This window comes from Microtus ochrogaster, chromosome X, assembly GCF_000317375.1.
Source record: "Microtus ochrogaster isolate Prairie Vole_2 chromosome X, MicOch1.0, whole genome shotgun sequence".
NCBI lineage: Eukaryota > Metazoa > Chordata > Mammalia > Rodentia > Cricetidae > Microtus > Microtus ochrogaster.
Window position 1 is genome coordinate 255457 of NC_022026.1, and position 27729 is coordinate 283185.

General features: G+C 48.0%; 1 protein-coding gene across 1 annotated transcript in view; it reads left to right on the forward strand.

Annotated features, from left to right (window-relative positions):
- The first annotated feature begins 5382 nt into the window (after nucleotides 1-5382).
- Nucleotides 5383-27729, forward strand: part of Elf4 (E74 like ETS transcription factor 4) — a 38399-nt gene continuing 16052 nt past the window's right edge. Inside the window, exon 1 of the mRNA XM_026784711.1 lies at nucleotides 5383-5486. The gene's annotated coding sequence lies outside the window, so the exon portion shown is untranslated. The remainder of the gene's footprint in view (nucleotides 5487-27729) is intronic.

The following is a 27729-nucleotide window of genomic DNA, read 5'->3' on the forward strand; positions in this document are numbered from 1 at the left end:
ATGGCAGGGTGGCAGACTAGTGTTGTTAGGCCAGAAGCTGTTGTTGAGGAGTAAAAGGTAAACTCTGGTTCCCCTGATCAGTGGCCCTGAACCCTTAGATGCTGTACTATCTCTGGGAGATTCCCAGAGCAAGGACTGAAGACCCACAGTATTTGAAGCTTGAGGGGGGTTTGTCCTAATTTGCCAAGCTCTGCCTGAGGCCACTTCTTTTTCTTTCAGGTGAATTATAGGGATGTCTCTTCTCCCCCTTCCCATTTCCCAAATCTCCCTGCCACCATACCTGAGGTACCATGCAAAATGAGTATGTTTTCCAAACACCAGCCAGGCTCCTGGATGTGACAGGGACAGCACTTGCTATTAGCATTGCCTCTAGGGTTGGCAAGCTGGGTACCAGCCAGCTCACGGTCCATAGCATCAGCTATCAGGTTCTAACTCCCTTCGGTAGCCTCTGGAGCTGCTTTCCAGCCTATCAAGAAGTGAGACACAGTGTCCCCTAAAGTTTTATAGGGGCTTTCACAGTCCCAGGGATGTGAGGAGAACAAGCTTGTAAACCCTTTTCTAATCTTTTAAAATACGTGTGTGTGTCCGTCCACGACACATATGTGAAAATTAGAGGACAACTTTTGGGGGTCAGTTTTTGCCTTCTTCCTGTTTTGAAGCAGGGTCAGTCTAGTTGTTCTGCCACTGCAAATCCAGGTAACCCTGGAGCTTTCCCTGAGTCACTGAGTTACCTGTCTCCTCCTCCTAGCTCGACATGGAAGTACAGATGTGCACCACCCATTTCTGACTTTTTGTGTGGGTTCTAGAGATTGAAGCCAGTTGGTCAGGCTTGTATGGCAAGAGCCTTTTGTTTTAAAGGTATCACTCTGTAGCCCAGGCTGTCCCTGAACCTATAGCAATTCCCCTACCTGAGCCTCTTGAATGCTAGGATTACAGCAGTAAGCCACTGCAACTTCCTAGGAATCTCCATTTTAAGAATGGAAAACTGATTTTTTTTGTATCATCTATTCCAAGGGCCTTGATTTTGGTGCTAATCAGCAAGATTTTCTTTTAAAAATTTTCATTACATAAAAACATAATAACGTGTGCATGTGTGTATGTGTGAGAGAGTGTATGGGTGTGAACATACTATATGGTATGTGAGTGGAATCAGGACATCTTTAGGGAATCAGTTCTCTCTCCCCTTCCACCATGTGGGTCCTGGGGATCAAGCTCAGGTTTTCAGGCTTAACAGCAGGTGCCTTCACCCATTGGGCCATCTTGCTAAGTTCTCAACAAGCTTTACCTCTGCTGATTAGCCATAATCTGAGGCATCAAGATTTCTGCCTGTCATTTGGATACCTAAGCCTTTCTGGAAACCCTATGACTACAGATGTGTGGTTACTAAATGCAACTGAAAAATGATGGCCTTGCTTTATGGAGGGCTAATGGGTCTTCTCAGCTCTAGAGGGAGACGAACTCCTCTCCCTGATTCTGAATATGCCTTTCCTTCCAAAATTCTGACTGAGCCCCGACTTTTCTAGCGTATTTCTGTGGTAGAAAGCAAGGGCCACAGAAATGGGCATTGCAGGATTCTGTTCTGAATTTGCTGAGGTCAGTGATTTGAGTGATGGAGGGAAACAAGAAATCATTGTACCTTTAAACAACCTGGTGGGATTTCCAGTAGAAAACAGGGTATGTAGGCACTGCCTGAGAGAAGAGGCAATGGAGGCTGTTGAGGTGAGAAGGGCCAAATGAGAGTACATGGCTAGAAGGGGTCCTGAAAAGACTGGGGGCAGTGGCTGGGATGGGAGGGGATGAGGAACAGGGAGGAGAGAGAGTCTGAGAGGGCGCTGCTGGATGGTTCTTTCTGGGCATCTACAGGCAATAAGAGAAGGGGAATTCCTGCCAAGTCAGGGAATGAGCCATTGCCAGAGACAGTGGCTGTCCCCTGCAGAATGGTGAAATCAGTCTGGCTGGCCCCACCTGATGGGGGCTTACCCAGTGGGTACATGGGACATGGGGAGGCAAGTAGGGAAGGGCTAGCAGACTGAAGAGCAACAGGAGAAAGGCAGCCAGAAATGTCACTGAGGTGGCTCATGGGTTCCCAAGGTGAGATCAGTCCAAGATTTTCATCAAGTTGGGGGTGGGGTGGGGTTTGCTTTGACTTCAACTAGAAGGGTGTGGGACTGTGGTTAGTTCCGAGTGGCTGGGGAAGGTGGTAACTTACGGGATTCCCACAAGCTGTGGGCTGCAGGTCACCATTGGCAATATGACCACTTTGAGTGGTCCACAGTGTTGACCTCTTTCCCTGCCCAAGAGGAAGAGCTTGCCTCATACTCTGGTTTGAATCTCCAGCCTTCGTTGAAACGACACAGATTTTCAGGAGGTATCCACCTTAAGTCCTCAGCAGCTTCTGCCTTGCTCCTTCTACTTCTTTCAAGAATTGGTTTGAGTAAGCAAACGGAGACTGAAGATAGCTGCCATTTATGGAGGGCTTTCTAGGCACCAGACACTGCCATAGACTGTCACCTTACTCAGTCCTCCCACAACGTTGTCGGGGCGGTTCTTATCATTCTCAATTAAATTTTTAAGATTTATTTATCTTATTTTTATGTGTATGAATGTTTTGTCTGTGTGTATTCTGTGCACCACGTGAGTGTCTGGTGCCCTCAGAGGTCAGAAGAGGGCATAGGAACCCTTGGAACTGGAGTGACAGTAGCTGTGGGCTACCATATGGGTGCTGGGAATCTCACCTGCATACTCTGGAAGAGCAACGTTGCTCTTACTCTCCAGCTGTCTCTCTCACTCCCCCTTAAAGGCAGGGTCTCACTGTGTAGCTCTGGATGGCCGGCAACTTGCTATACAGATCAGGTTGTCCTGGAACTCAAGAGATCCTTTTGTTTCTGCCTCCCAGATGTTAGAATTGAAGGCGTGCACCACATCCGACTCATCCTCCTTTTGGTTTTACTTTTATTATTTTATGTATTGAAGTGTTTTGCCTGAGTGTACATCTGTATACCAAATGTCAGCCTGGTGCCCTCAGAAGTCCTAAGAGAGAATCAGATCCACTGGGACTGTTGTGAACCACCATTGTGGGTGCTAGGAACCAAACCTGGGTCCTCTTCTAGAGTAGCAAGTGCTCTTAACTACTGAACAACCTCCAGCCAGTTTGGTTTTGTTTTTGAGACAGATCTTACTCTGTATCCCTGGCTGGCCTGGAAGTTACTATGTAATCTAGGCAGATCTTAGTCACAGACATCCACCTGCCTCTGCCTTCCCGGTTCTGAGATTAAAGGCTTGCAGCATCACATGGTGCTTGCTGTTTTCATTTTTGTATGCACTTTAGCCTTACTGCATTTTGAAGCTCTCCAGAACCTACCCCAAACTAGAAAGGAGAGCCTCACCGGCAGGAGTCCAGCAGAAAGCTGTGTTTTGCCAGGATTAGAATCCCCTAAAGAGAATGTGCTCATTTGTAAAAGAAAAAGAAGTGAAAATGTGCTCTTGCTTCTTGCTCTGAGGACTTGTCTGTCTATGAGTAACCAGGAGGTTTCAGGAGCCAGTACCTTGGTGTAGCCGCTAGATTTTTTTTTTTTTTTTTTTTTTTACTGTCAGCTATAATCCACAACTGTCTCTGATGATGTCACCAGCCACCACTCCTGTCCCCTAGACCTGTGCCAGGGATCATCTTTCCCAAAGTTGATGAAGCAGGCTTTTGGAGGCGAGTGAGTGGGTCCTGAACTGAAGACCCTTTTGGCCACCTCTCAAAGGGCCCTCCTCCCCTGGAGTCCCTTCAGTAGCTTTTCTGCCAAGGTCAAGTCTAGCTGCTCCCCCACCATCCCCCTCCTCTCCACTTGCGCACTCTCCTGCGCCTCTCCCGCACCCTCACCCCACCCTGGCTTTACTCTGAACAGTTGTAGTACCAGGTGGGGATAGAGGTGAATACAGGGGCAGAAAAGGGGCAAAAGGGGAAGAAAACAAAAAATGGGTTGAAGTAGGCAGCTCAAGTACAGCCATTACTTGGCTTTATATTGAAGATATGTTTGGCGTGGGCTCTTTCCGTGAACCCCAGTCCGGCTGGTTGTACACCTGCTGTGTTGGCCTCCAAAGTGGCCTAGGTCGGGCTTCCCTAGAAGTCCCTGTAACTCTCCAGTCACACCAATCCAGGAAATATCTGGCCCGAGACTCCACGGGGTGGGGGCCGGGGGTTGACACTGTTTGCAAAATTGTACCCTCTGTCCATTTCTGAGTAGCACCCACTGCTAGGCCGCCTGATTGGCACTCAGCAGATGCTTGATAGTGTAGAGGGCTGGGGGGTGGGCGGCAAGCGGCAGAGGTATCAAGTGATTCGAGTGCCCAGGCCAAGTGGCTGGATAGGGCCTTCCAGAATCCCCAGGATATCTCCACGGGATATCGTGTGGGACTTCCCGCCGAGAAGCGCCCAGTCAGAGCTGAGGGACCCGGGGCCCGCCAATTATGAGCCGAGTGGGGGGTGCTGGCTCGAGAAGCCGTTCGCGCGACGTGAGTTGGGGTGGGGGCTGTGTCTTCTCTGAGGTGGGGTGGGCAGCGAGCCTCGCTGGGGGAAGGAGAGCCCGCGCGGGCCCCTGGCAAGGCTTCCCCCTGCCGTGCTGGCGACCGTGGCGGGGTTAGGGCGGAGGGGCGCTGTTTCCACCGCGGTGCCTAGTCCCTCCCCACACCCCCCCACACTCCACCCCGCCTGCCCGCCCGCCCGTGGTCCCTCCCGTCGGTCCCTCCCTCCGGCTCTACAGTCCCTCCTCGCCCTGCCTCCTTCGCGCCCGGCCCAGCCTCCGCCCGCGGGGACGTGTGTCTCCAGTGCGATTTCCCCTTTCTCTCGCTCGCCTCGGCTCAGGTCTCCCCCGCCGGCTCGCGGCCCCTCCGCGGGCGCCCCCCGCCGCCGTTCCCTCGGCGCGGCCCGGCCTCCCTGGAACCCTTCGGATTCCGCTCGCCCAGCTGCCACCCCGGCTCCCTTTTCAGCCCAGGCGCCACCGCCGCCCGCTTGTCCGCCCGCCCGCCGTCTCACCTGGTGTTTGCATCTCGCCCTCCAACTTTGCCATTGGCGGCGGCGCGACGTGTGGGAGAGCCCTGCGCCTCGCCTCGCCCGCCTGCCCGCCCGCCCGGACCAGCCTGCCCCGGCGCCGAGGTGAGTCACGGGCGGGCGCGGGGCGGTGGGGGCAGGCGGGCCCCGAGGAGAGAAGGAGGGAGGGGAAGGAGGGCGGGCGACGGCGGCCCCCGGCGGGCGGGCGGGAGGGCGGGCGGCCGCGAGGACGGACCAGGAGCCTAGCTCAACTTCCACTTCTCCTTTCGGCGGTGCCGAGCTGCAGGCGCCACTTGCCTGGAGCCCCCCGCTTTCAAGGCGGGAGAAGGCGGCCTGGCAGGGGGTGGGAACTCGGGTCCCCCGAGCCCTGGGACGGGGAGGGGAGCGCTCGGCCACCGAGCCGAGGAGTGGCCGTGTGACTGAACCCGAGCGGCAAACCAGCGGACCTCAGGTACGTCGATGGCGCCGCTTCTTGGGACGCGGGGAGACCTCGAAAAGTTTGCCTGAGTGGGGGAATTAAGGGCGCCGAGGCTGGGGAGTAGGGTCGGTTGGTGGCTCGCGAGCGGGCGGGGGCGGGGCGGGGTGCGAGAAGGGCGCGTCAGCCTGGGCTTAAGAAGAGTCTCCTTCGCCTCGCTCCGCCGGGTACCCTGTGGAGCCCGGGCTCCTGCGGTGACAAGTAGAAGGGATTGGCAGAAGCCTTCTTCAGCTCGGGGCAGCTAAGGCTCCGTGGAAGGGCCCGTGGTTACAGCGGCGCCCCCCCCCTCAAATCTCAGCGCCTGTGGGTAGGAGGGTGAGCAGACTGGAGCGACAAGGTTGAACCGGTGGCCCCTAGGGCTTTCACAGTCAGGCGCTTTAGACACGCACACACACACACACTCGCGCGCGCGCGCGAACACGCACACGCGCGCGCGCGCGCACACACACACACACATGCTCGCAGGCTCGCACGTAAACCTATGACTTGGAGACCTGAACTGCCAAAATAGAGACCTCTTGGCAGGGGCTGGAGTTTCCGTGTGAGCCAGCCGCCAGGCTTCCCGCTCCCGCGTTCCCGCTCTCCAAGGTTCTCCCGCCTCTGGGCCTCCTCCCCTGATACTTCTGAGGGGACTCAGCCACCGCACAACGCAAAGGTCCCCCAATGCCAGAGTCTGGCTCTGGCGGTTCAGAGACTGCTGAGCTGGCGATCACTTTATGAATTCCTGTCCCCTCCACGGTACCCCTAAACTTTGCTGCCCTTTCGTCGGGGTCGGGCCTGGGATTTAGACTTCCTGAGGAGTTACCTCCTGACCCCTTGGCACCTCTGCCCAGCGGGTTTCTCTTGGGCGCCCCCAACTTCCACCGCACCCCAGCTGAGGAGCCCAGCGATTTGATGGCCCTTTGATTCCTTCCCCTCATCCCTCTGCCTGAGATAGAGGCCTGTCTGGTCCTGCAGCTTCTTCTAGTTAATGTTTGACAGTTCATTGTAGCTAATCATTTTAATTAGCTCTTAAAGTGGGGAGTAACAGTTAACCTTGGACTTCTCGATTTTGGCCTGGTGGGGCCTCAAATGGGAGGAGTTCTAAGGAGGTAAGAGCGGAAGTGAGGTCACCACCCCTGGCCTGAGCTACCACAGCTGGCTCCAACAGCTGGTGGGCACACCCATTAGGGACTCAACTCCTGTGAGCTGACCTTTGCTTGGCCTGAATGCCAGGATGGAGGGAGGTGAAGGGAACCTATCTAGCTCTCTCCTCTTTGGGGAGACAGTGCTTTGGTATCAAAACTACCCAGGAAATTTGTAGGTCAATCAAGGAAGAATGTCAGTCAGTTGCAAGATTTCCCCAGTTTGAAAGTACTTCCTTGACCCAGTGCAGAAAAAAAACAAAAACAAAAACTAGGATCGCAGGAGCTGTCTGTAGATGTGCAGAGGTTATCAGCAACAACCTGGAGCTGCCATAAGGAGTTGCCTTGCATATGAGTGTCTCCGGTGCTGGGTTCAAAGCCAGTCATCTCTTGTGTTTTTTTACTTGTTTGTTGTTTGTGTGTTTTTTGTTTTTCTCTGTGTGTGTCTGTGTGTAGGGGGTTGAATATGAAGCAGGCTCCACCATTGCCACCCTCATCCAGCCTCTCTCTGTGAGCCGAAGGAGTGGCTTGTTTGCAGCTATGCCTGGCATTCCTCCCTCCACTGTACTGTTTTGCTGGCTCCTCAGGAACTTGTGTCCACCCCTGACCAATCTGGGGACCCCGAACCCAGCCTTCTTCACATAGTGCTAAGTGATGGCACAACAGTTTCAGCCTCATCTGCTATATTTTGGGGCTTAAAAATGAGGCTGATTTATAACGTACTCAAAATAACCTCTAATGTTGCAAAATTTTAGGGTTTTGGACCCAGTAAGGCCCAGTCAGCCACTGGCTGAGAGTATGGCTTTCCCAGGAAACCCTTTACTCCTGGGTTTCCCCAACTTTCTCATTCTGCCCCCAGTCACTAGAGCTAGCCTGTCTGGGTTGAAACCCCAGCTTTGTCCTTTTTCTGGTTATGTGCCCCAAGTCAGTTGAATGCCTTAATTTCCTTACGTGGCAAGAGAGACTTACCTTATAAAGTTGGAGAGGAACAAATACATTCATACATATAGGCTGCTTATTACAACACTGTGTGGTACACAGCACACAGGAACTGGCATTATGATATGGCTAATACAGTGCCTAAGATTCAACTCAGCAAACATTTGCTGGGACCTGGTCCTAGTACTGAGCTGGTCCCAGTTGAAGTGTCAGCGGAGAAAATGTGGCTATGAGGAGGACACCACTTGCCTTCCAGGGTAGTCTGTAGGCTGAAACGGTGGTAGGATGTAGGAGTCTAGAGAGAGTGGATACATTGTGTAAATAATGTAGTTTACAGCCAAACTAAAGGAGTTGTCTCAACAGTTAAGAGCACTGCTGTTTTTGATTCCTCCCACTTACATGGTGTCTTATAACCATCTGTAATTCCGGTTCCAGGGATTCTGACATCTTCTTCTGACCTCCTTGAGCGCCAGGTACAGGTGTGATGCACAGATGTGCATACAGCCCAAACACCCATACACAAAATAAATTTACAAAATAGAAATAAAGCCAAACTCAAATTCCTGGGCCAGGATGGGGAGCCAGGCACCCCAGACTAAAGGCTTCTCCTTTCATGGGGACCATAGCTCTGTCCTGGTCTGGATGCTATCTGTCCCTCAAGACTGCCCTAAGGTTTCAGAGAAGGAGAAGGAAGGGGCTGCAAGTAGCAGGCATCTGGACCGTGATTTACTGGGTGTCAGGGCAGGATGGCATTACTTAGGACCCCTCCCAAACACCCCCAAATCTCTGTGGAACAGAAGGGCTCACAAGCTGGCATGCCTCCTTCACATCCCAGGATCCCCTGCTGAACTAAGAAGAGTCTTTGGCAACCCTCACTCCTCTGTTCTGGGCCTGACCCCAACCTGGCCTTGGTTATCACTCCTGGTCCTCTAAGCTGCGAAAAGGTCCCTGGCTTCACTGTCAATTTATTCCCTCTGTGGTTCACAGACTGAAAACTAGTTCTGCAGGGGAGAAAAGAAACTCATGAAAGGTACCCAGAATCCCACAGGCTCTTTCCTATGGGTCAGGGGCTTTTCTCATCAACACCAACCTGCCTGCAAATCTCTGGCTGCTGAGCCTCGTGTGTCCTGTAATAGTGGCTGTGCTGCTAATGCCCTGTAGCTTGGGCCCCAGCGCTGGTTGCCAAGAAACTGCTGGTCGGGGTTCTTATGAGGGTTCTGACCTCATAGGGGCTGCTGAGTTTCAATTCAGCAGCCATTTATTAACACCTACTGTGTGCCCAACCTGCGCTAGGAGCTGTGGGGGAGCTGAGGGAAGGAGGTGGTGGAGCAAAGCTGACTAAGATGACGCTGGAGCTGAAACAATCAGAGGCGAGGACAAGCAGCCAGGCCAGGGGCTGGTCAGGTGCTAATTGTACTTGTTGGAGCAGAGGCCAGCATGGCCAGGACTCTGAGGTCAGCAGCAGCTAGAGGAGGGAGGGAAGGCTTTGTGAGGGATTCGAGTGAGAGCTAGACCTTGAAAGGGGGCGGGGGCAGCGAGGGGGAGATGTGGCTGAGCAGAAAAGGGAGAAAAGACGCCTTTTCTCTCTATTCCCTAGCCACGGACTGACCTTCGAAGCCTGGATGATTGTTTGGTAAATGCATGTCACATAAAAGAGCAGGTCAGTGAGTGTGGGTGGTTTCGTGCAGACCTCGATCTCCACTTCAGGACATACAAAATGGCTGGCCTAGACAGTGAGCCAGCCTGTATTGATAATACACAAAGGGTGGTCAGGCTTCCCTGCCACCCAAGCTGAGAGGATCTCATTATGAACTGCACCCTCCAACACAGGCAGAGGCAGGCTAGGCGAGAAGGGAGGGAGGGAAGCAGGGGAAGTGAGAGGTAGAAGCCATCAAACCTGACATGCTACAGTAGTTCACAGGAGAAATGGGCTGCCTAGCTCCAACCTTTCCCTGGGTTTTGAGACTTCTCTGGAACCCTGGAGGTAGAGAGCAGAGATTTTCATCACTACCTCCTCTCCCAGCCAGCTGGGAATTGAAGTCAAGAGAGTCCCACATTTGTGCCTGACTACCAAAAATTTACCATGTATTTGTTTTACTTTTGTGTCTTCCGTGGCTGGATGGGAAGAGGGCTTTGGCTCTTGTTAGGTTTAGTTGGATGAGAACACCTGGACTACCTCCACTCCACATCAGTTTGTTCTCTCCTTGCTTCTTCTGGCTTCACCTCTCCTCCATGAATTTAAACACCTAAAGGAACCTACTAGAATGCCCTGATTTGAACTGGGAAATTGTGTCATATGGTGATTTCTTGACAAAGAGACCCAGCCTGTTCCCAGATGAAGGGGGAGACTCAGGCAGCAGAGAAGGGTGTTTTGTGTAGCAGAGTCTTCAAGGAAAGTTCTGGAACATTTCTCAAAGAGGCTAACAAGAAACAAGAGTGTGGTGGCACACACGTTTAATATCAGCACTTGAGAGGCAGAGGCAGCAATCTCTGCGTTTGAGGCCAGCTTGGTCTACATTTAACGTTCTAGGATAGCCAGGGCTACGTAGTAGAGACACCCTGCCACAACAAAACAAAACATCAAGAGGTTAAGTAGGTGATTCAAGTTGAACAAGCTTTGCCTTAAGTTCCTACCTGAGGGTAGGCCATTCCTTGTCCACTGCGAATACTTCTTGCCTCTTAGTCTACCTTCCCTTCTGAAAGCTTCCTGCCTTCTTCTAGTCTGCCACAATATCTTTCTCAAGAAGCATTTCTGTCTCCAGGAGGGGCGCACAATCTATATTCATTCATATCCCAGACCTGCCAGGTTCTGGCTGTGTGACTTAATCTCTCTGGGTCTCACTGTCCATGTCACAGGAAGAATGAGTTAATGTAGTAAAACACTGAGCATGTTACCTTGCACATTGTACCCACCCAATAAATATTCTCTGGTATTATCAGTTCTGGGCGGAGATTGTTGTTGCCAGTCATACAATCTTTTCCCTGTTCACATGCCTCAGACTTTTCCAAGATCTCTGGATTACCACTTTCCCAGAAGTTCTGGCAGGATATGCCACCCCATTCCTGAAAACACCAGGATTTTGCAATTTTTCTGCTACCATTTTTGTTAAGTGTGCCATTATGAAGGATAAAGAGGGAATATGGAAGAATCAGCATGTGTGAACATGCATGTGCGTGCATGTTTGTGTGTGCATTATCTACAAAGCCATTCTGAGTGGTAGACAGTCCTGCAGTTAATATTGGAGCTTGAGGGGCGAGAGAGATGGCTCCGTGGATAAGAGCTTGCTTGCTCTTCGTGGTGGCCAAAAGCTCCAGACCCCAGAACTCATGTCAGGCAGCTTGCACCTGCCTGTAACTCCAGTTTGAGGGGGTCTGCCACTTTCTTCTGGCTCTGCAGACACCCCTCCCACCACACACATTCACATAAGCACGCACATAGCACACATTAATGACTAATCAATCTTTTTCAAAGAGTGGAGCTTGAGCCTTCAAAGTGGCTCAGTGGGTGAACCCAAGCTCAGTCCCTGGAACCCACATGGTGGAAAGAGAGAACCATTCCTGCAAATTACCCGCTGACCTCCACATATGATTCCTGGCACCCTCCCCCACACATGTGTAAAGAGTGGGGCTTAAGTTTTAATATTTGTATTAATATTGCCATTTTCCCTGTCTTCATTATTTTCATTTTGAATATTCACTGAAGAAATCAGAAATGAGCTAGGTATAATGCTGTACAGCTGCCATCTTGGCACTTTTGGAGCTGAAGCTGGAAAATGGAGAGTTCAAGGCTTGCTTGACCTATACAGCAAGTTCCAAGCCAGCCTCAGCTACGAAGTGAAACCTTGTCTTTTAAAAAAAAAAGAAGAAGAAGAAGAAGAAGAAGAAATCAGAGGAAGTTTGTTCCTTGGAGAGAAGGCATAGCATTCTACCCCTGGGGATGGTTTAGCAATCATCGGTTTGTTGTTTGCCTCCTGAGGGTAGAACTCTGAAAGCCAGTTGGCCAACTCTGTGCTTACCACTGCTTGATTTGTTTTTCCCTCCTTTCAGTTTACAGAGATGTTGGGTGCCTGCTGGACAAATGCCCAAAGGCCTTTGTTTGAGGCTGGGGCATTGCCTTTGACCAGGAGTTTTAGGGTTTAGGATCCTTTCCTAGAAGCTCTCCAGGAGATTACTTGGAGGTCCCATCTGCTGTAACTGGATATAAGGGACTAGCATGCCCTGAGTGGAGCATGCTACTGGCTTCCTTGGTCCCCACCCATTAGGCTAAGAAGCTAGGCCTTGAGCAATGCGGACAATTAGTCTTCACCTCCCTAAATACCTGATAACCTGATAACAGAGGTACTCAGGTGTAAACTGAGGTGGTAATCTGTGTTTTTCCAGTGTTTTCTGGGATAAAAGTGGTTCGTCTAACTCTTCTGGGTCTGAAAATCCTTGTGCAGAAAGCCGATACCTTTTTACAAGCTCACAAGGTGACCAGGTTTTTAACACCACAGTGATCTAAAAAAGAAAAAGAGGAGGGCAAAAAGACCCAGACCCCTTCTTAGAGACTCCAACCCCCATTCTGGAGTGTCAGGGACATGTGTGCTCTTACTGTGAGCAGCTGCATGATGTGGGGCTAATGACTTGCCTGGAGAAAGATCACTTTTCTTCCCTAGCTTTACTGGGGAAGGGTTCCTGGAGGTGAAAGGACAGGTGGCCTTTCAAAAGAGGAAAGATGGACCATTGGCTCTGTTCTAGGGGCATTCCAGGCTGCATGATAAAACATATTGGCATAAGACAGCCAGAGGTACAACATCATAAGCCCACCACAATCAGCATGTGTGATAAGTTCCAGGTTCAGAATCAGACTCCCACTGGTAGCATCAAAGAATATGTTATTCTAGGGAAACATGAGATATACTGCCTTTTTTGTCTTCGCTACTACGGCAAAGCAGTGTGATGCTGTAAACAAAGAAATGCCGCATAATGACAAAACCATAGTCAGTGTTTTCTTTCACAGTTACTTCTATTTTTGTTTTTCTAGACACAGTTTCTCTGTGTGGCCCTGGCTCCTGGACTAAACTGGCCTTAAACTCAGAGATTCGCCTGCCTCTGCCTCTTGAGTGCTGGGATTAAAGATGCGCACCACTACCAGCCAGCAGGGTTAATTCTATAGTTCTCCCACTGGTTGTTATTTTGTACAATCCAAGCACCTTTTCTTTTTATTTTACTTATTAGCTTTACTAAAGTTATATCAATGTACAATAAATGGCAGATATTTCCAAGTGCACAATTTGATCCTATTTGACATATGTACAGGCCCCTGAAACCATTGCCACATTCAAGAGAGAGCTAGCATATGTGGAGCTTCTGGGAAGTTTCCTTGTGCCCTTTAGCAATCCTGCTTCCCATCCTAAGGCAACTACTGCTCTGGTTTTTGTCACTATAGATTAGTTTGCATTTTCTAAAGTTTCATATAATTGGAATCATGCAGTCTTTTCTGGTCTGGCTGCTCTCTGCATATTTTTGTTAAAACTCTTCCTTGTTTTTGTATATATCAGTGTTTGTTCTCCCTCCCTTTCCCTCCCTTCCTCTTGTGAGTCTGGGTCTCACTTTGTAGCCTTGGTTGGCCCTACAACTCAACTGTGCAGACCAGCCAGCTCTCACTCAGTGAGATCTGCCTACCTCTGCCTCCAGAGTTCTGAGATTAAAGGCTTGCGCCATCATGCCTGGCGGATGTTTCATTCTTTTTTATTGCAAAGTAGCATTCCATTGTATGGATAAAACACACACTGTTTATCTGTTCATCCGCCTGTGGACATTTGATGCTTTTTTCCCAGTTTTTAAAAACCATTGCAAACAAAGCTGCTCTGACATCTGTGTGCAAATCTTTTTGTGGCTATAAGTTTCCTTTTCTTTTGGTTAAATACCTGGAAGAGAAGTAACTAGATCATAACAGTAATGAAGCTTCTACTTTTAAAGAAATCATTACACTGTTTTCAGAATGACTTTACCATTTTATGTTCCCTCCCCCAAAGGATGAGAAGCCCAAGTTGTTCATCTTCAATAACACTGGTATATAAGGGTGGGTGGGTAGCCTTTCTACCTTCAGCCATTTTCATAGATGTGCCATTGTGTTACATTGTAATTTCAATTTACATTCCCTAATGATTTACTATTTTAATCATTTTCCATGTGCTTATTTATTATTTATATGTCTTCTTTGGTGAAATGTCTGCTCGAGTCTATTTGCCAATAAAGTCCTTTATAGACTCTAGTTGTAAGACCTCTATGACATTCCTGCTTTATAAACATTCTCTGTTTTCTGATCCTTCTGCCTCCACCTCTCAAGTGTTGGGATTACAGTTGTATGCCACAATCTAGTTCTAGAAGTCTTTAGTTTTGCACTCAGTCTTAGCCAAAATGCAACTAATCACTATTTTTCTTTCCCTATTGAGCTGGAAATTGAACCTCAACTCTTTTCGTACTTAGGCAAGTGCCTTACCATTGAACTATGTCCTAAGCCTTCATTTTTCCTTTTATAGATCATGCTTTCAGTACTGCATCTAAGGGTTCTGCCTGGGCTTAAATCACAACTATTTCATCATATGTTTTCTTTTATAATTTTAGGCTTCAAATTTTGGTCTGTGATACATTTTGAGTTAATTTTTCAGTATGGAGATCCAAGAGCTTTGTGTGGGCTAGGAAATAACTTTCCCAGCCTTATTTTGATCATTTTAAAAATAATTTAAAATTTTTAGTGTGTGTGTGTGTGTGGATGTAGATGTGTGTTGACACATGTGAGTGTGAGCACACACTCACATCACCAAGTACATGTGGAGGTCAGAGTACAACTTTTGGGAATCAGCTCTCTCCTCATGGTAGGTTCCAGGGAATGAACTTAGGTCATCACCTGCTGTGCTGTCTTGCCAGCCCAGATTTTGTCTGCTTTAAGTCCTTTGCAATACCATATGAAGTTTAAAACTGTCTGGATAATTTTTTTAATACTTGAATATACCCTATTTGCACTAATTATTGAAAGTTACTCCAGTTCTTTGCTTTTGAATCTTATAGTCAGGTGTGTGCTCGATATTACTGTTGTTTTAGATGATGCTTTTTAGCGATGTTCTGTGGCTAACGGGCACTTTAACTTTACATTTGTAGAATAAGGCTTTGGTTTTGCCCATTTTGGGTGATAAATCCAAGATTTCTTTCATACATTGTTGTATGAATGCCTATATTATCCCCTTTCAACCATGTCTGCCAAGATAGCAGATCTCATTAATCAAAGTTTAGCTGGCCATGGTGGCACATGCCTGTAGCCCTAACTATTTGTGTGCTGAGGCATGGAACAATGAGTTTGAGGTCAGCTTGAGGTATAGAGCAAGACATTGTTACCCCTTCTCTCTCACACACACACACCAAAAACAGCAAATTTTTGGCCTCATATAGTTTTTCTCATATCCCATTATCTCACATCATTTTGGATCTTAGACCTGGTACAGAATCATGACACTGTTCCCAAAGGTACAGTGATGTGACTAGAACCCAATATTCCCAGGGTGGGACTGTGATTTTGTACCCAAAAAAGTAATGCTTTTGATGATAGCTTGATTATCCACTCCCTCCTCAATGGTGCTTGGGCAAATAACGTGATCTGTCATTTGCTCCTCTAACAGAAGCTTCCAGCCAGAGAGGAAAAGTAATATCTGAGTTCCTTGAGTCCTTTGTCTCCCAACTACAGGGCAACTGTACTTCTAGATTGTAATCCTAAAATCATTTAGGACCTGTATCTTGACAGTTTTCATGGGTTTAATTCATGGATGGTCAGATGTAGGTTGGAAACAAAAGAAAATCAAATACAGCATGATTTCATGCGTTTTACCGCCTGCTGGAGAAAGAAAAGATACACATGAAATAATCAGCAATTCAAGACCATGTGGGCTAAAATAGATCTTAAAGTCTCTGGGGAGTTTAATGGGGGGCTCTGTGGGTGTGGATTGTAATTACTAGAACATAAACGCTCTGTGAGGTTAGGGGACATGTTTGGGACCTTGCTAGATGGGTACTGTTTGATTAGACAAAAAGGATCACTAAGGGATGGCAAGCCTGAGAAATTCCATGAATGAGGCTGGAATGTTCCCTCAGGGGACCATGAGGAGACCACTGGGCTAGAAGCCCAGCTTGAGTTGGGAAATCATGGGAACGAGGCTGAGTAGGTAGGGTGGGGTCAGACTGCTAAGGACCTTTGGAAACCAAGTTAGATGAGTTTGGACTCTGGGGCTCTGCTGAGTCGGAGTCCAGCTGGTTGTGGCCATAGCCACAGATCTCAATGTGTGTCCTGAAGAAGTTGGCACCATCTCAGAGGCTGGGGAGGAGTTAGGTAGAGGCAGGACCAAGAGTGGAACTTGATCTTTCTTACTCCCAGTAAAGAGGAGCACAGCTTTTAGCTTTTTTCAGGCTTTCACACTTCCTCCCCAATAGCTTCATAACAGATCACTGGCATGGGAAGTTGATGATGGGACAAGAGACAATACCACCAACAAGCTCACCTACTGACTGCCCCACCCTTCTACTTACCTGACACCCTAGGTAAAAGTCTCTCGATGGTGTCTGAGAATGAAAATGCAAGCCGAGTGCAGCTATGTGGGAGGCTGAGAAGGGAGGATTGTTTGGGCCTCAGTTCAGGAGATTGAGACCAGCACAACTAGATCTGGGCAACACAACTAGATGCTGTCTCAACATAGAAACAATATAGAAAACAACAAAGGGAAAACCGAGTATGGCAGTACAGACCTGTAATCTCTTCAATCTCTTCCCTTGGGAAGTTCAGACAGTAATATTGTGAGTTCAAAGCCAGCCTCGGATCCATAGTGAGACCTGGTGTCAAGGAAAAAGGAATGTGTTCAGGAGAGAAATGACCTGTTCATGCGGTATCAGCTACCAACATATCAACACTAATTGGTTTGAGTTTTATCTTTTTTAATTTATTTTTATGTGAAACTTTATTTTTTTATTATTCTTTCATATAACATATATCGACCAAAAAGCTTCTCCTCGCTCCACTTCTAACTGGTAGGAAAGACTGTTTCTGTAGAGATGGGATTTCAGCCAAAATTTTTTGATAGAGGGAAGAAATGGGGACCAGATAGTAAGCCTGTAAGAGCGCTGACAGTCATGAAATCTCCTCCTAGAGAATGAGAACCTGAGATTTCAAGAACCATGTGACACTAATGGCAAAACTATTTTAGCAGAGTTTTCCATGCATTATATATGTATAGAAAGAGAGAGGGAAGGAGAAAGGAAGGGAGAAAGGGAGGGAAAAAGGGAGGGAGGGAGAGAGAGAGGGCCTTACTATGTAGTTCTAGCTGATCTTGTACTCAACTGGGATCCATCTGCCTCTGTCTCCCAAATACTGGGACCAAACAGTTCAAGTGTGCCACTACAAATGTCTTAAATTGGATTCTTGAGCTAGAAGACTTGTTCTCATAACATTTCTTTGTGATGTAACATTTGCTCCCCAGCTTTTTGTTTTGTTTTATTTTGGTTTTGGTTTTGTTTCTCAAGACAGGGTTTCTCTGTGTACCCCTGGCTGTCCTGGATGGAACTCACACTGTAGACCAGGCTGGCCTCAAACTCAGAGATTCGCCTACCTCTGCCTCCTGAGTTCTGGGATTATAGGTGTGCACCACCACTGCTCGGCACTCGGCTTATTTATTTTGGGATAGGGTCTCATGTAGTCCAAATTGCTTTCAAGTTTCTTATGTAACAGAATGGACATAGCCTTCTGATCCCCCTGTTTCTAGCTCCTCAATGCTGGGATTGCAGGTGTGCATCACAGCAGTTTGTGATGCTTGGAATGGAACTAAGGATCCATGCATGCTAGGCAAGTGGTCTACCAATTGAACAGCAGTTCCAACCCTGAAATACGAGTCACTCTTTTTGAGACAGGATCTCTCTATGTACCTTGGCTGGCCTGGAATTCAAAGAGATCCCCCTGCTTCTGCCTTCCAGGTGCTATATTTCTCACTATACATGTCTGGTATTCACTTGAATGTTTCAATCTCCTGCCCTATATATCAATCAATTGATATATAGCTTAATCATTTGTCAATGAAAAAAACACCCCCAGGAGCCTGTGAAGATGAGTGGAATTTGAACCATAGCTTTGACTCCTAGAGTGAGACTTGGCCAGATTCAGTGAAAAGTCCTTATCCTTGTGGGCCCTGCCTACGGGTAGGTCTGAACCTAGAGATTTTTGAGAAAGAGGCTGGAAGGGAAATCTTATCACCTGCAGCATCATTTGCCTGCCACTTCTGTGTCCTTGGTTTAGAATACATTTGAGAACAAATTGCTAGGCCCTTGTGTTCTGAGGAGAGAATCTTTGACTTGCTCCGAGGTTAGCTCTGTCTCATCTTGTCATTTTGTGTGTGACCAGATCTTGGAGTGATATGTAGAGACTTTGGGCTCTGAAGCCTGGGTGGAGACCAAGGCTGTTTGAAAGGATTCCTGAACTTCACCCGTGCTACCATCCTCAGCCTACAGCCTTCTATTCAGCTCCATCTTTAGTTTCTGTTATTCATAGTGGAGTGCCAGTATCATTCCAGTTTGGAAGCAGCCTGCCTGGACTTCTCAGAGCCTTCCCATATAGTGCTTCCCTGGCTTATTTCTTGGTGGCTAAGGCACTGAAGGCTAAGGTAAATTCTCCCCAGCCCTTCAGGCATTTTATTATTGTCTCCATAGCCTGCAGATAGAGATGCCAACTGGAAAAATAATGCCTGCCCTCCCCAGCCTGGGCAAGCTGGATAAAGCACTATGAATAGTCAGTCAGGTTTTAACCCACCAGGCAGGGCCCCAGGCACTAAGGGCCGGTGCCAGGCAGCAAGCCTTCCTCCACACCCCTTGCCTGCCAGGGGGCTTGGGGCAGATGAAAGAGCAGGTAGGGCTCTGGGCAGGCTGTCTGGGCTGGGCGGGGCCCTGGTTGGGTGAGGCCCAGATTCCCCAGGCTGATAAGGCGGCCTGTAAACACCCAGCAAGTGGGGGGGCAGAGGGCAGGCTACCAGATGGCAGGAGAAGAGGGGAAACTGGAGCCCAGGCCTAGCTACAGGAAGTGGGGCTTGATGTGGAAACATCCTGTCCAGTAGGGGCTAGAGAGGTGGCCACCAGTGATTGCTACCTCCACTATGATAGGGAGGCAAACTCCTCGGTACAAGATGGGGCTGCTTGCCTGAGCATTAAGCCAGGATCTTGGTTTCTGATATCTCAAAGGGACATGATCAATCAGTCTCTGTTATGGGTTGCTGTACCATCTACCACTGCTGAAAAGGTGTTTATGTGTGATGGTGGGATGATTAGAGCCAAAATACCCCCATGGAGAAACTGTCCAGAACAATTGTCTGAGAGAATTTGTTTCTTACGGGAAAAATCATCACCTTTACTGTCTGTGAGGAACATTGATTGGAACATAGGATTGTGTCAATTGTGTCAAAAGCCTCCTGCGGCCCTCCGCAAAGAAGAGTCATGTGGTTGATGCTCGCTCAGCTCTGTCTTGCAGTGCCTTTTAATTAGAACCTCAGAGGGTCAGATCCCATGCAGCCTTTAGCAGAGATCAGCAGACCTGTATATTTCACTTTACAGATGGGGAAACTGCGATTCAGAGGCACGGGGGCTGGGTCACCTGACAGCAGGCATGAAATTCAAGCCCTTGCCCTGAAAAGCTTCCCACCATCTTCCTTAGTTGGGAGGTCCAGGCCCCAGGCCTCCCACAGAGGCCTGGATGTACTCTGCATACTCACTGGATCTGTACTTAACCTTGCTGAAGGCTACAGGATGCCTGGAAGGAGGAAAGAACCTCAGAGTCATAAATCAAAAGTCATCTGCTTATATGTGGCCTTGAGCAGACCCTTCTCTGGGCCACAGAGATTTCTAAAAGTTTTAGAAAGATAATAGTTTTCACCAGGCTTGGTGATGTGTGCCTGTAATCTCAGCACTTGGGAGGTGGAAGCAGGAGGATCGTTCAAGGCCAGTCTTAGCTACACAGTTTGAGGTTGACCGCACTATATGAGACCCTCTTTCAAAACAAACAGACATGCAGAAACAAAATCTCTAAACGTGTAACTAATCCCTGGTAGTGGTTCACACATCCAAGAATATTTGGGCAGCACAAATTTGTCTTGATGGGTTAAAAAAAATGACAAAGCTGGGTGGATAGGAAAGAAGAGGTGAATTTTAGAAGAGTTAGGGGTCCATATGATCAAAACATACCATATGGAATTCTCAAAGAACTAATAAAGACTTAGAAAAACAATTACAAATATATCTTGGCTCTGTGAGGTAATGTAGCATGAAAACCATTTGCTGTGGAAGCCTGGAAACCCATGTTAAATCCCTGGAATCCAGGTAAATATGGAAGGAGAGAACAAACTTCCCAGAGTGCTCCTCTGCCCTCCACACCCACATCACAAAAATAAGTCAAATTAGTTAAAATAGTAAAACTCACCCACTAGAAATGTATACTTCACTGTTTTTTTTAGCATTCATAGAATTTCACATCCATCAGTAGGATCCACACTATTTTTGTCATCCCTCAAAGAAATACCACATCCTGGGGCCTCAGTTCTGAAGGGATTCTTACTATAGATGCTATGCGTGTGTTTTGAGGTAAAAGTCTAGCCATGTTGATCAAGATGAGCTAACTCAGCTTACTGGAACCTTATATCCAGAGACCCTACCAGAAGAAAAAAAAAGCCAGAGCAGGTGATCAAGCCCCTGGCTGTGGGTCTGGCATATGTGAGAGCTGGTTTTCCATAAATATTTGAATAAACACACGAACCAACACCCTAAGATAAGAACCTAGACTTAACATTATGTGTAAGCTGAGTGTAACTGTATGTTTATAGGGCAGGGACCATGCCATGACTACTGTAGGTCTAGAGCCCAAATTTTGTAGTCATTGAGGTACAGAAGTTGAGCAGAGCTTGAAGGAGGCTTGAAGTTCATATTGCCACCGTTTAGACAGAGACCTGGTCTGGGAAGTTAAGGATTGGTTTATTAGAATGACCTCCAGTTTAAATTGAGGTCTTAAGAGGTATGGATCCTGGGCCTGAGGAGCTTTTGTAGAAGGGGCTCCTTGTGTTCTGAGCCAGCAGATGGCCAGCAATATGTATAGAGAAAACAGTATAAACTTTGAGATCAAGGTCATATAAGCCTGGATTTGAGTTCTGCCTCCATTTTTGACAAGTAATGTGACCTTGATCATGTTACCTAATCGCTTATGAGCTTTTCTGCAGTTTGTAAAGTAGATCTCTTAGCCAGGTTGGTGGTATAGTCTCATAATCCCAGCACTCAGGAAGCAGAGAATCACCCCAAGTTTGAGATCAGCCTGGATAATGAAGTGAGTTTGAGACCAGCCAGGCAGAGTCAGACCATGTATACATAAAGAATTGTTAAAGTAGAATTATCACCAAAATAGATTTCACTAAAACAAAGTTCAAACAAAATAGCAGCTGTAAATAAACCTAAATTCCAGTTCTAGCCCTTCTACTGGTGAGCTATTTTGTAAGAATAAAGGAGAAAAAAAATGAAAGGAAACCTGGGCATGGTGACACATACCTTTAATTCAGTCACTGGAGAGGCCAAGGCTGGAGGATCCTGAGCTCCAGGGCAGACCAAGCTACATATTGAGACTCCCTCTCATGAAACCAAGCATGCCCGGTGTGGTGGAGCATACCTTTAGTTCGAGCACTTAGGAGGCATAGGCAGGCAGATCTTTGTAAGGTCGAGGCTGACCTGGTTTCCATAGTGAGCTCCAGAACAGCCAGAACTAACTACACAGAGACCCTGTGATGGGAAGAGACTAAGTGCTCGAGTGCTGGGGTCATGTGAGTGGTAGAGCACTTACTTGCCTAGCATGTGAAAGACCCTGGTTCATTCTGAAGCACTGCAGAGAGAGGAAGAAGAATGAAAAGAGGTAATGTTCATAGACTGCTCCTTAGAACAGCAGCCCCGCAGTCCCTAGTCCAGAACTGGAAATCCCTGCCACCTTCCTTGTGCTCCACCCTGTCATTCTATAATTTTTACTGTCTGGCCCCTCTCCCCAGAAGCAGGGGAAATAACTTGAAGTGCTATCAGAGAGTGCAGAAGAAAATCTTGCCCATATTTAAACAAGCACCCACACCCCTCTGCTCCTCCTCCAGCAAGCCGTGACTGAGGCCACAGTGGCCACACCCGCCACCCAGGCCCCAGTACTTGCTCTGGTGCCAACTCCACAAGTGCTTTCCTTGAGCTGGCATCGACCTCAAGTGCTTCCACCACCCTCCACCCAGGCTTGATGCGCTTTCCAAACACGTGCCTCCAGCTTTGAGTCGGCTTGTAACCAAACCCTGGCCCTGGGTTTGCACTGCAGATGTAGGGAGGGACTGGCAGGAGCCCAGGTGCACATCCAGATGCTGCCTTTGAGGCTCTCTTGGCATCCCTGGACCAGCTGTGAAGTAGCATTCACTGCAAAACATAGGAATGAAGAAGCAGTTAGCCCCCCTCAAGGACAGTAGGGTAGTGTCTTGGGGGAAATGGCTGTGCTTGGTCCTGGAGAGTATGTTGAGAAGAAAACCAGGGCCCTGCTCTCTCTTTATATTTGTTTTTTAAAAATCACATTTATTTGTCTATTTTATATTTTAATTTTAAAAAGGTTTATTTCTTATTTAATGTGTTTAAGTGTTTTGCATGTATGGCTGTTCACTACTTGCGGTGGACCTGGATGTCCTGGAACTGCAGTTATAGATGGTGTAACCTGCCACGTGGGTGTTGGGACTCAATCCAGTGTCCTCTACAGCCAGTACTGTCTGCTGAGTCATCTTTTCCGTCCTTAGATTTTAATTTTTATTTCTGTATGTGTGTATGGGCTTGTGTTAGTGGTGAGCTGCCCAACATGGGTGCTGTGACTCAAACTCTGGTTCTCTGCAAGCACAGTACCTGCTCTTAAGCACAGAGCTATCTGTTCCATCCGTTTACTTTGTGTGTCATAGGTGTGTGAATGTGTGTGAATGCACACCACAGTGTGCATGTGAAGATCAGAAGGCAACTTACAAGAGGTTCTCTCCTTCCACCATGTGGATTCCAGGGACCGAATTCAAGTCGTCAGTGTTGACAACAGGTGTCTTTACTTGCTGAGCCACCATGGATCTGAAGCGCCTTGCTCTTTTGACAAGAGGTCTGGCCTGGGTACGGTTCTTGGCCAACAATGCAGGAAGATAACCTGTCAGCAAGCTGAGTAGGGTTTCGGGATCATCCCTACATGTGGTCTGCTGGTCACTGATGAACATCACTTCTAGGAGTTCCCAAAGCCTCCTTTTGTCACAACCTCACTGAGCAGCACTATCCTGGGGAGACTCAGGTAGTGGTGTCCATGTACTGCTAGTTCCTCACAGCAGACACCAGTGCTTCTGGAACCATCATCCTGCCTGCAGTACTAGCCTGGGGCCTGAAGGTCTGGCAGCTGTGCAGACTGCAGGACCTTGGGCTGCTAATATTTTTCTGACACACAGCCTTGGGGCTATGTCATGGAGTGGGTCATATGTCTAAAAGATTGGCTACAGGTACCCATGGACTCCTGGGAGGTACTTAGGTGTAAGTTATCCGTAAAACAGCAGCCCTTATGGAATGCTAGAGTTTAGTGTTCTTTTCCTTTCCCCAAGAAAGGCTGCTGCCCTTTGACCTGAAGACAGTATAATAGTTCTCCATTGTTACCTCTGTTCACTGGCATTAAGGATAAGCCCCTGACACATTATGATATCATATTGATTTCAGTGTCACCTGCTCTTCTAAATTAACCCAACCCCCAGCCCTTGGTCTGATTTCCCCAGATCCTGTTGTTTCCACCTGTCCCTCCATCTGTAGACACCCTTACTAGTGTCTACCAGGCACTGGCCTCAGGCCTCACAGTCCAGGTTTTTTAACCCAGACCCTCAAAGACCAGGCAGACATACTCTGGTGATCTCTAAAGAGTACAGCTAGGTAAAGGGGTGAGAGAGGCTGTGGGAACAGCTGTCCCTTCACCAGGTAATACTTCCCTGTCTGGCCCTCTCCTACCAGGAGTCAGGCCGGTGGAATTGCTGCTGGGCGTCCCCTGTGTAGACAGCTGTCTCCTCTGCCTTCCTGTGAGGGATCCTCCCCTCTGTGCACTTTCTGACCTGTGCAGAGCAGGGGCGGGGCTGCAAGGGCCACTAGGCCCTGAAGGGGAAACTGCTGAAACCCCTGGGACAGGAAGTGGTAGAAAGGGGCTGCTTCCTCTCACAGAGCAGGGGTGCGGTGAGAGCTGCCTGTGTCCTGGCCCTTGCCTGACTACTGTGAGCCCTAGGAGACTAGGAAGAAGCAACAGTCCTTTTCCCTCCCTCCCTTCTCTCCAATAGACGCAGTCCACTGGAGGTGGGGAGGGGTGAGTAGAGGAGAGAACTTCTTCACTCAGCAGGGAAGGGAATTAGAGATCAGGAGCAACAGAGGAGCAGAAAGGAAAGGCCAACTGAGAAGGTGAGTATGGGGTGAGGTACTCCGCCCCACCTGCCAGGATAGCAGAAAAACCACAGCCAGGCTGAGGAGCCCTTTATGAGTCCTTGTTCTGAGAGCAAATGAGTAGGGCCATCCCTGCTTAACAGCAGCAACAACTCAGAAATAGTGGATCCTCACACCATGCATGGGGCTAGTAATGGCCTCTGATCAGCCAGTACCTATCCCTCAGTGTGCTGCTGAGGAAACCAAGGCACACAAAGCTGACACTTCTTGTTTGAGGTCACATGATGGGCAGAGCCGAGGCCAGCACTCTGGGCTCTAACCCAGCGACTCTCATTCTGATGAAAATCTGCTGACTTTGTACTTACCAATCCTACACCTCCCCCAGACACCTCCCCCCCCACCGACCCAGAGTTCTGTGGCATTCTTCTCAGAAATGAGCTTGACGAATTTATTCACACCAAAGTGGGGTGGAGTGTTTATTTTAGTTCAGGGATCAGCAAAGGTTTCTGTAAAGGGCCAGATAGCAAACATTTGAGGCTTTGGGGCTCATATAATGACCAAACTAATAAGCATGGCCATGTTCCAATAAACCTCTGTTGATGGGCACTGAAATTGGAATTTCATAATATTTTCATATGTCATAAAATCCCATCCTTGTGGGCCTTCTTTGGTAAGTTTTTCAAGTGCTGTTCAGATCTAGGAAGTGAAGCTTGGTTGTCAAGAGTGGAGTCTACCAGGTGGGGAGGAAGCAGGGAAGACTTCAGAAAGAATGTGACATTTGACTTAAATCTTGAAGGACATGAGGGAATTAAACTCACAGAAGTTGAGGAGAATCAGGGCTGGCCTAAGGGACAATGTGGACAAAAGTATGGGGAGGTAGGGAGTCACTGTGAACGTTAAACGTGTTCTGCCCATGTGTAGTTTCATTGTTATTTGCCAGCCACTGTGCCTTTCCTACTCTGAGACAGGGTCTCCCTATCTAAACCAGGCTGGCCTTGAACTCGCAGAGATCTGTCTGCCTCTGCCTCTGAGTGCTGGAGTTAAACACTCCACTCTGCCAATGATGCCACCACTGCTCTCACCAGACAAAAGGGTTAGCTTTGAGGATACAGAGAGGATGAGGAGAGGAGGAAGGTTAAGTCAGTGTGAACTTGAGCAAGCACGCCCCTGCCCCTCAGAAACTCAGGAAAGAGAGACAGGAGTGATCTTTTAACTTCCTGGTTTCAGGAGATGCTTCAGTAGTGTGTACGGGGTGTGTGGGGAAGGTGAAAGGCAAAGCCCAGGGTAAGAGTTCTCCATAACTTTTGGAGCCAAAGCTGCCAATCTCTGGTCTAGTCAGGTACCACTACTGCGCTGCTTCTTACCTCAACTTTTGAGGCACCATCCCTTCTGTGTAGGGAATCTAATGTACGGGGCTTTGTGCTTGGATCCCTGCACTCTGTCATTTGTTTTGGATGGCCAGTAGAAGAAGGGCCCATCTGGAAAGGATAGCCACCATAGCCCCTCCTAGTCAGGGGCCCAGAGCAAAGCAAGGAGCTTCCATATCAGTTTCTAGGACACACTCTGCCAGAGGCCTTGACAAAGAACACTGCCCCTTCAATAAAAAGTTATCTGACTTAATATCCTGTCAGTGCAGAGTCACAGATTACCCCAGCTTCTAAAAAATCCACTAATGAATTTAATTAGTCTTTACTCCATGCTTCTGTTCCTACCTCCTTCCCCCTCCCCAACAATGGAAGCAAACAGAACTTGCTAGGGACTGGGCATGGTGTACTAAACTTCTGTCTATTCAGTATTTGCAACACTCTGCCACCTTGTGTTGCATGCTCTGCAGCAGGTCAGGTGATTCCTGTAGCCAATGAACACCTGCCTAGGTTCCTTCCTCCCTGTGGCCTAGCCTAGACAAGGTAGCGGCTGAGAGGTGGTGTGAAACTCTAGCATAAGTGGAAACAAGGGCAGGAGGATGGTGAGTTTGCAGCCTTGGCTCCACAGCCAAGCCCTGAGTCAAGAAAACAAACAAAAAGACAGTAGCTTTGAAAGTGTCCATCTGCATCTTTTCTCCCATTAACTGGTGTTTTTCAGAATAATCCTTGCTTCAAAGTATCCAGGCTGAATTCCTTGTCCAACCTTATTTCTTGCTCTGATCACTCCGTAGCTTTTAACACTGCTGTTATTATTACTGTGTATACATGTATGTATAGGCATGCATGTGCTACAACACACGTATAGAGGTCAGAGGACAATTTTGGAAGTCAGTTCTCTCCTTCCACCATGAATTCTGAATGGAACATGGATCAACAGACTTCCATGGCAAGTGTTTATCCTACTGTGCCATCTCCCTGACCCATATCTTTTAACACTGTTCCATGAACAACAGACTACACATCTTGGGGTCTCCATAGCTATGAGGTATTGCACCTCAATTTGTTACTCTTTTCCTTTGAGGTAGCTGTGGTACCCATTTCAGCTGCCCTGCCTGGCCAGCTCCATCTCCCCCACTCAGGGGCTCTTTTATAACAAGACAAAATTACTTTTCCTAAGGAATTGCTTTCCCATGCTCTGCCTTTCTTTAGGGTTCAGCAGGCCCTCCCAGTTGCTCTCTCTAGTAAGTTCACATTCCACTGTCTGGATCTAGATCTTGTCGACTCACTCAACTCCAAACCAGTCCTCCCAACCAATCTCTCCTTTTCTCCCAGGACAAACTACACACTTTTCTCAACCATATTTTTTCTTTCTTTGTTTTTTTAGATAGGGTTTCTCTGTGTAGCCCTGACTGTCCTAGAACTCAGAGATCTGCCTGCCTCTGTTTCCTGAGTGCAGGGATTAAAACGCATGTACCACCACCACCCAGCTCAACCATAAAGTTCATTTATTATTTTTTATTTGGGGGTAGCAAGGTCTTGCTAATGTTTTCTGAACTCCACAACTCAGATAGATCTTCCTGCCTCAGCTTCCCAAGTAGCAGGGACCACAGATAGGTGTGTCACTCACTGTGTCTGGCTCTTCCATGAATTTAGTAAGTGTTGGTTGTGGCCCCTCGGCCTTCATTTCATCCCTCTATGTCCATTTTTCCCTTTCTTCCTCTCCATCTAGGTAAAACATCCTGAATACTTAAGAAGCAAAATTACCAAGCCCCACAAATAATAAATCAGACCAGGAAATTGAAAAATGCGTTCAGAGCCAGGTATGGTAGCCCATGCCTGTAATCCTAGTACTCAGAAAGCTGAAGCAGGGGCATTTGTTTGAGTAAGATGCCAGTCTGGGCTAAACATAGATACCTCAAAAATTCGAAAGAACTGGGTGGTGGTGATGCACTAGTTTAATCCCAGCACTTGGGAGGCAGAGACAGGTAGATCTCTGTGAGTTCAAGGCCAGTTGGTCTACAGAGCGAGTTCTAGGACAGGCAGGGCTGTTACACAGAGAAGTCCTGCCCCAAAGAAAAAAAAAGGGAAAAAAATAAAATGACATCTGCTGTTTGGGACAAACCAGAGAGCTTTTGCCTACATTAGCTCATTTAGCCCTTGGCAGCAGCCCTTACTTAGGAGTAGTTAGGTAGGCCCATTTTCCACAGGGTAGTGACGTCCCTAAATTCTAAGGCGGAACTAGGTTTTCTACCTGAAAGGCCATGTTCTTAGAATCTGAAGGGACCTCTATTGCCACTTCTAGGCTGT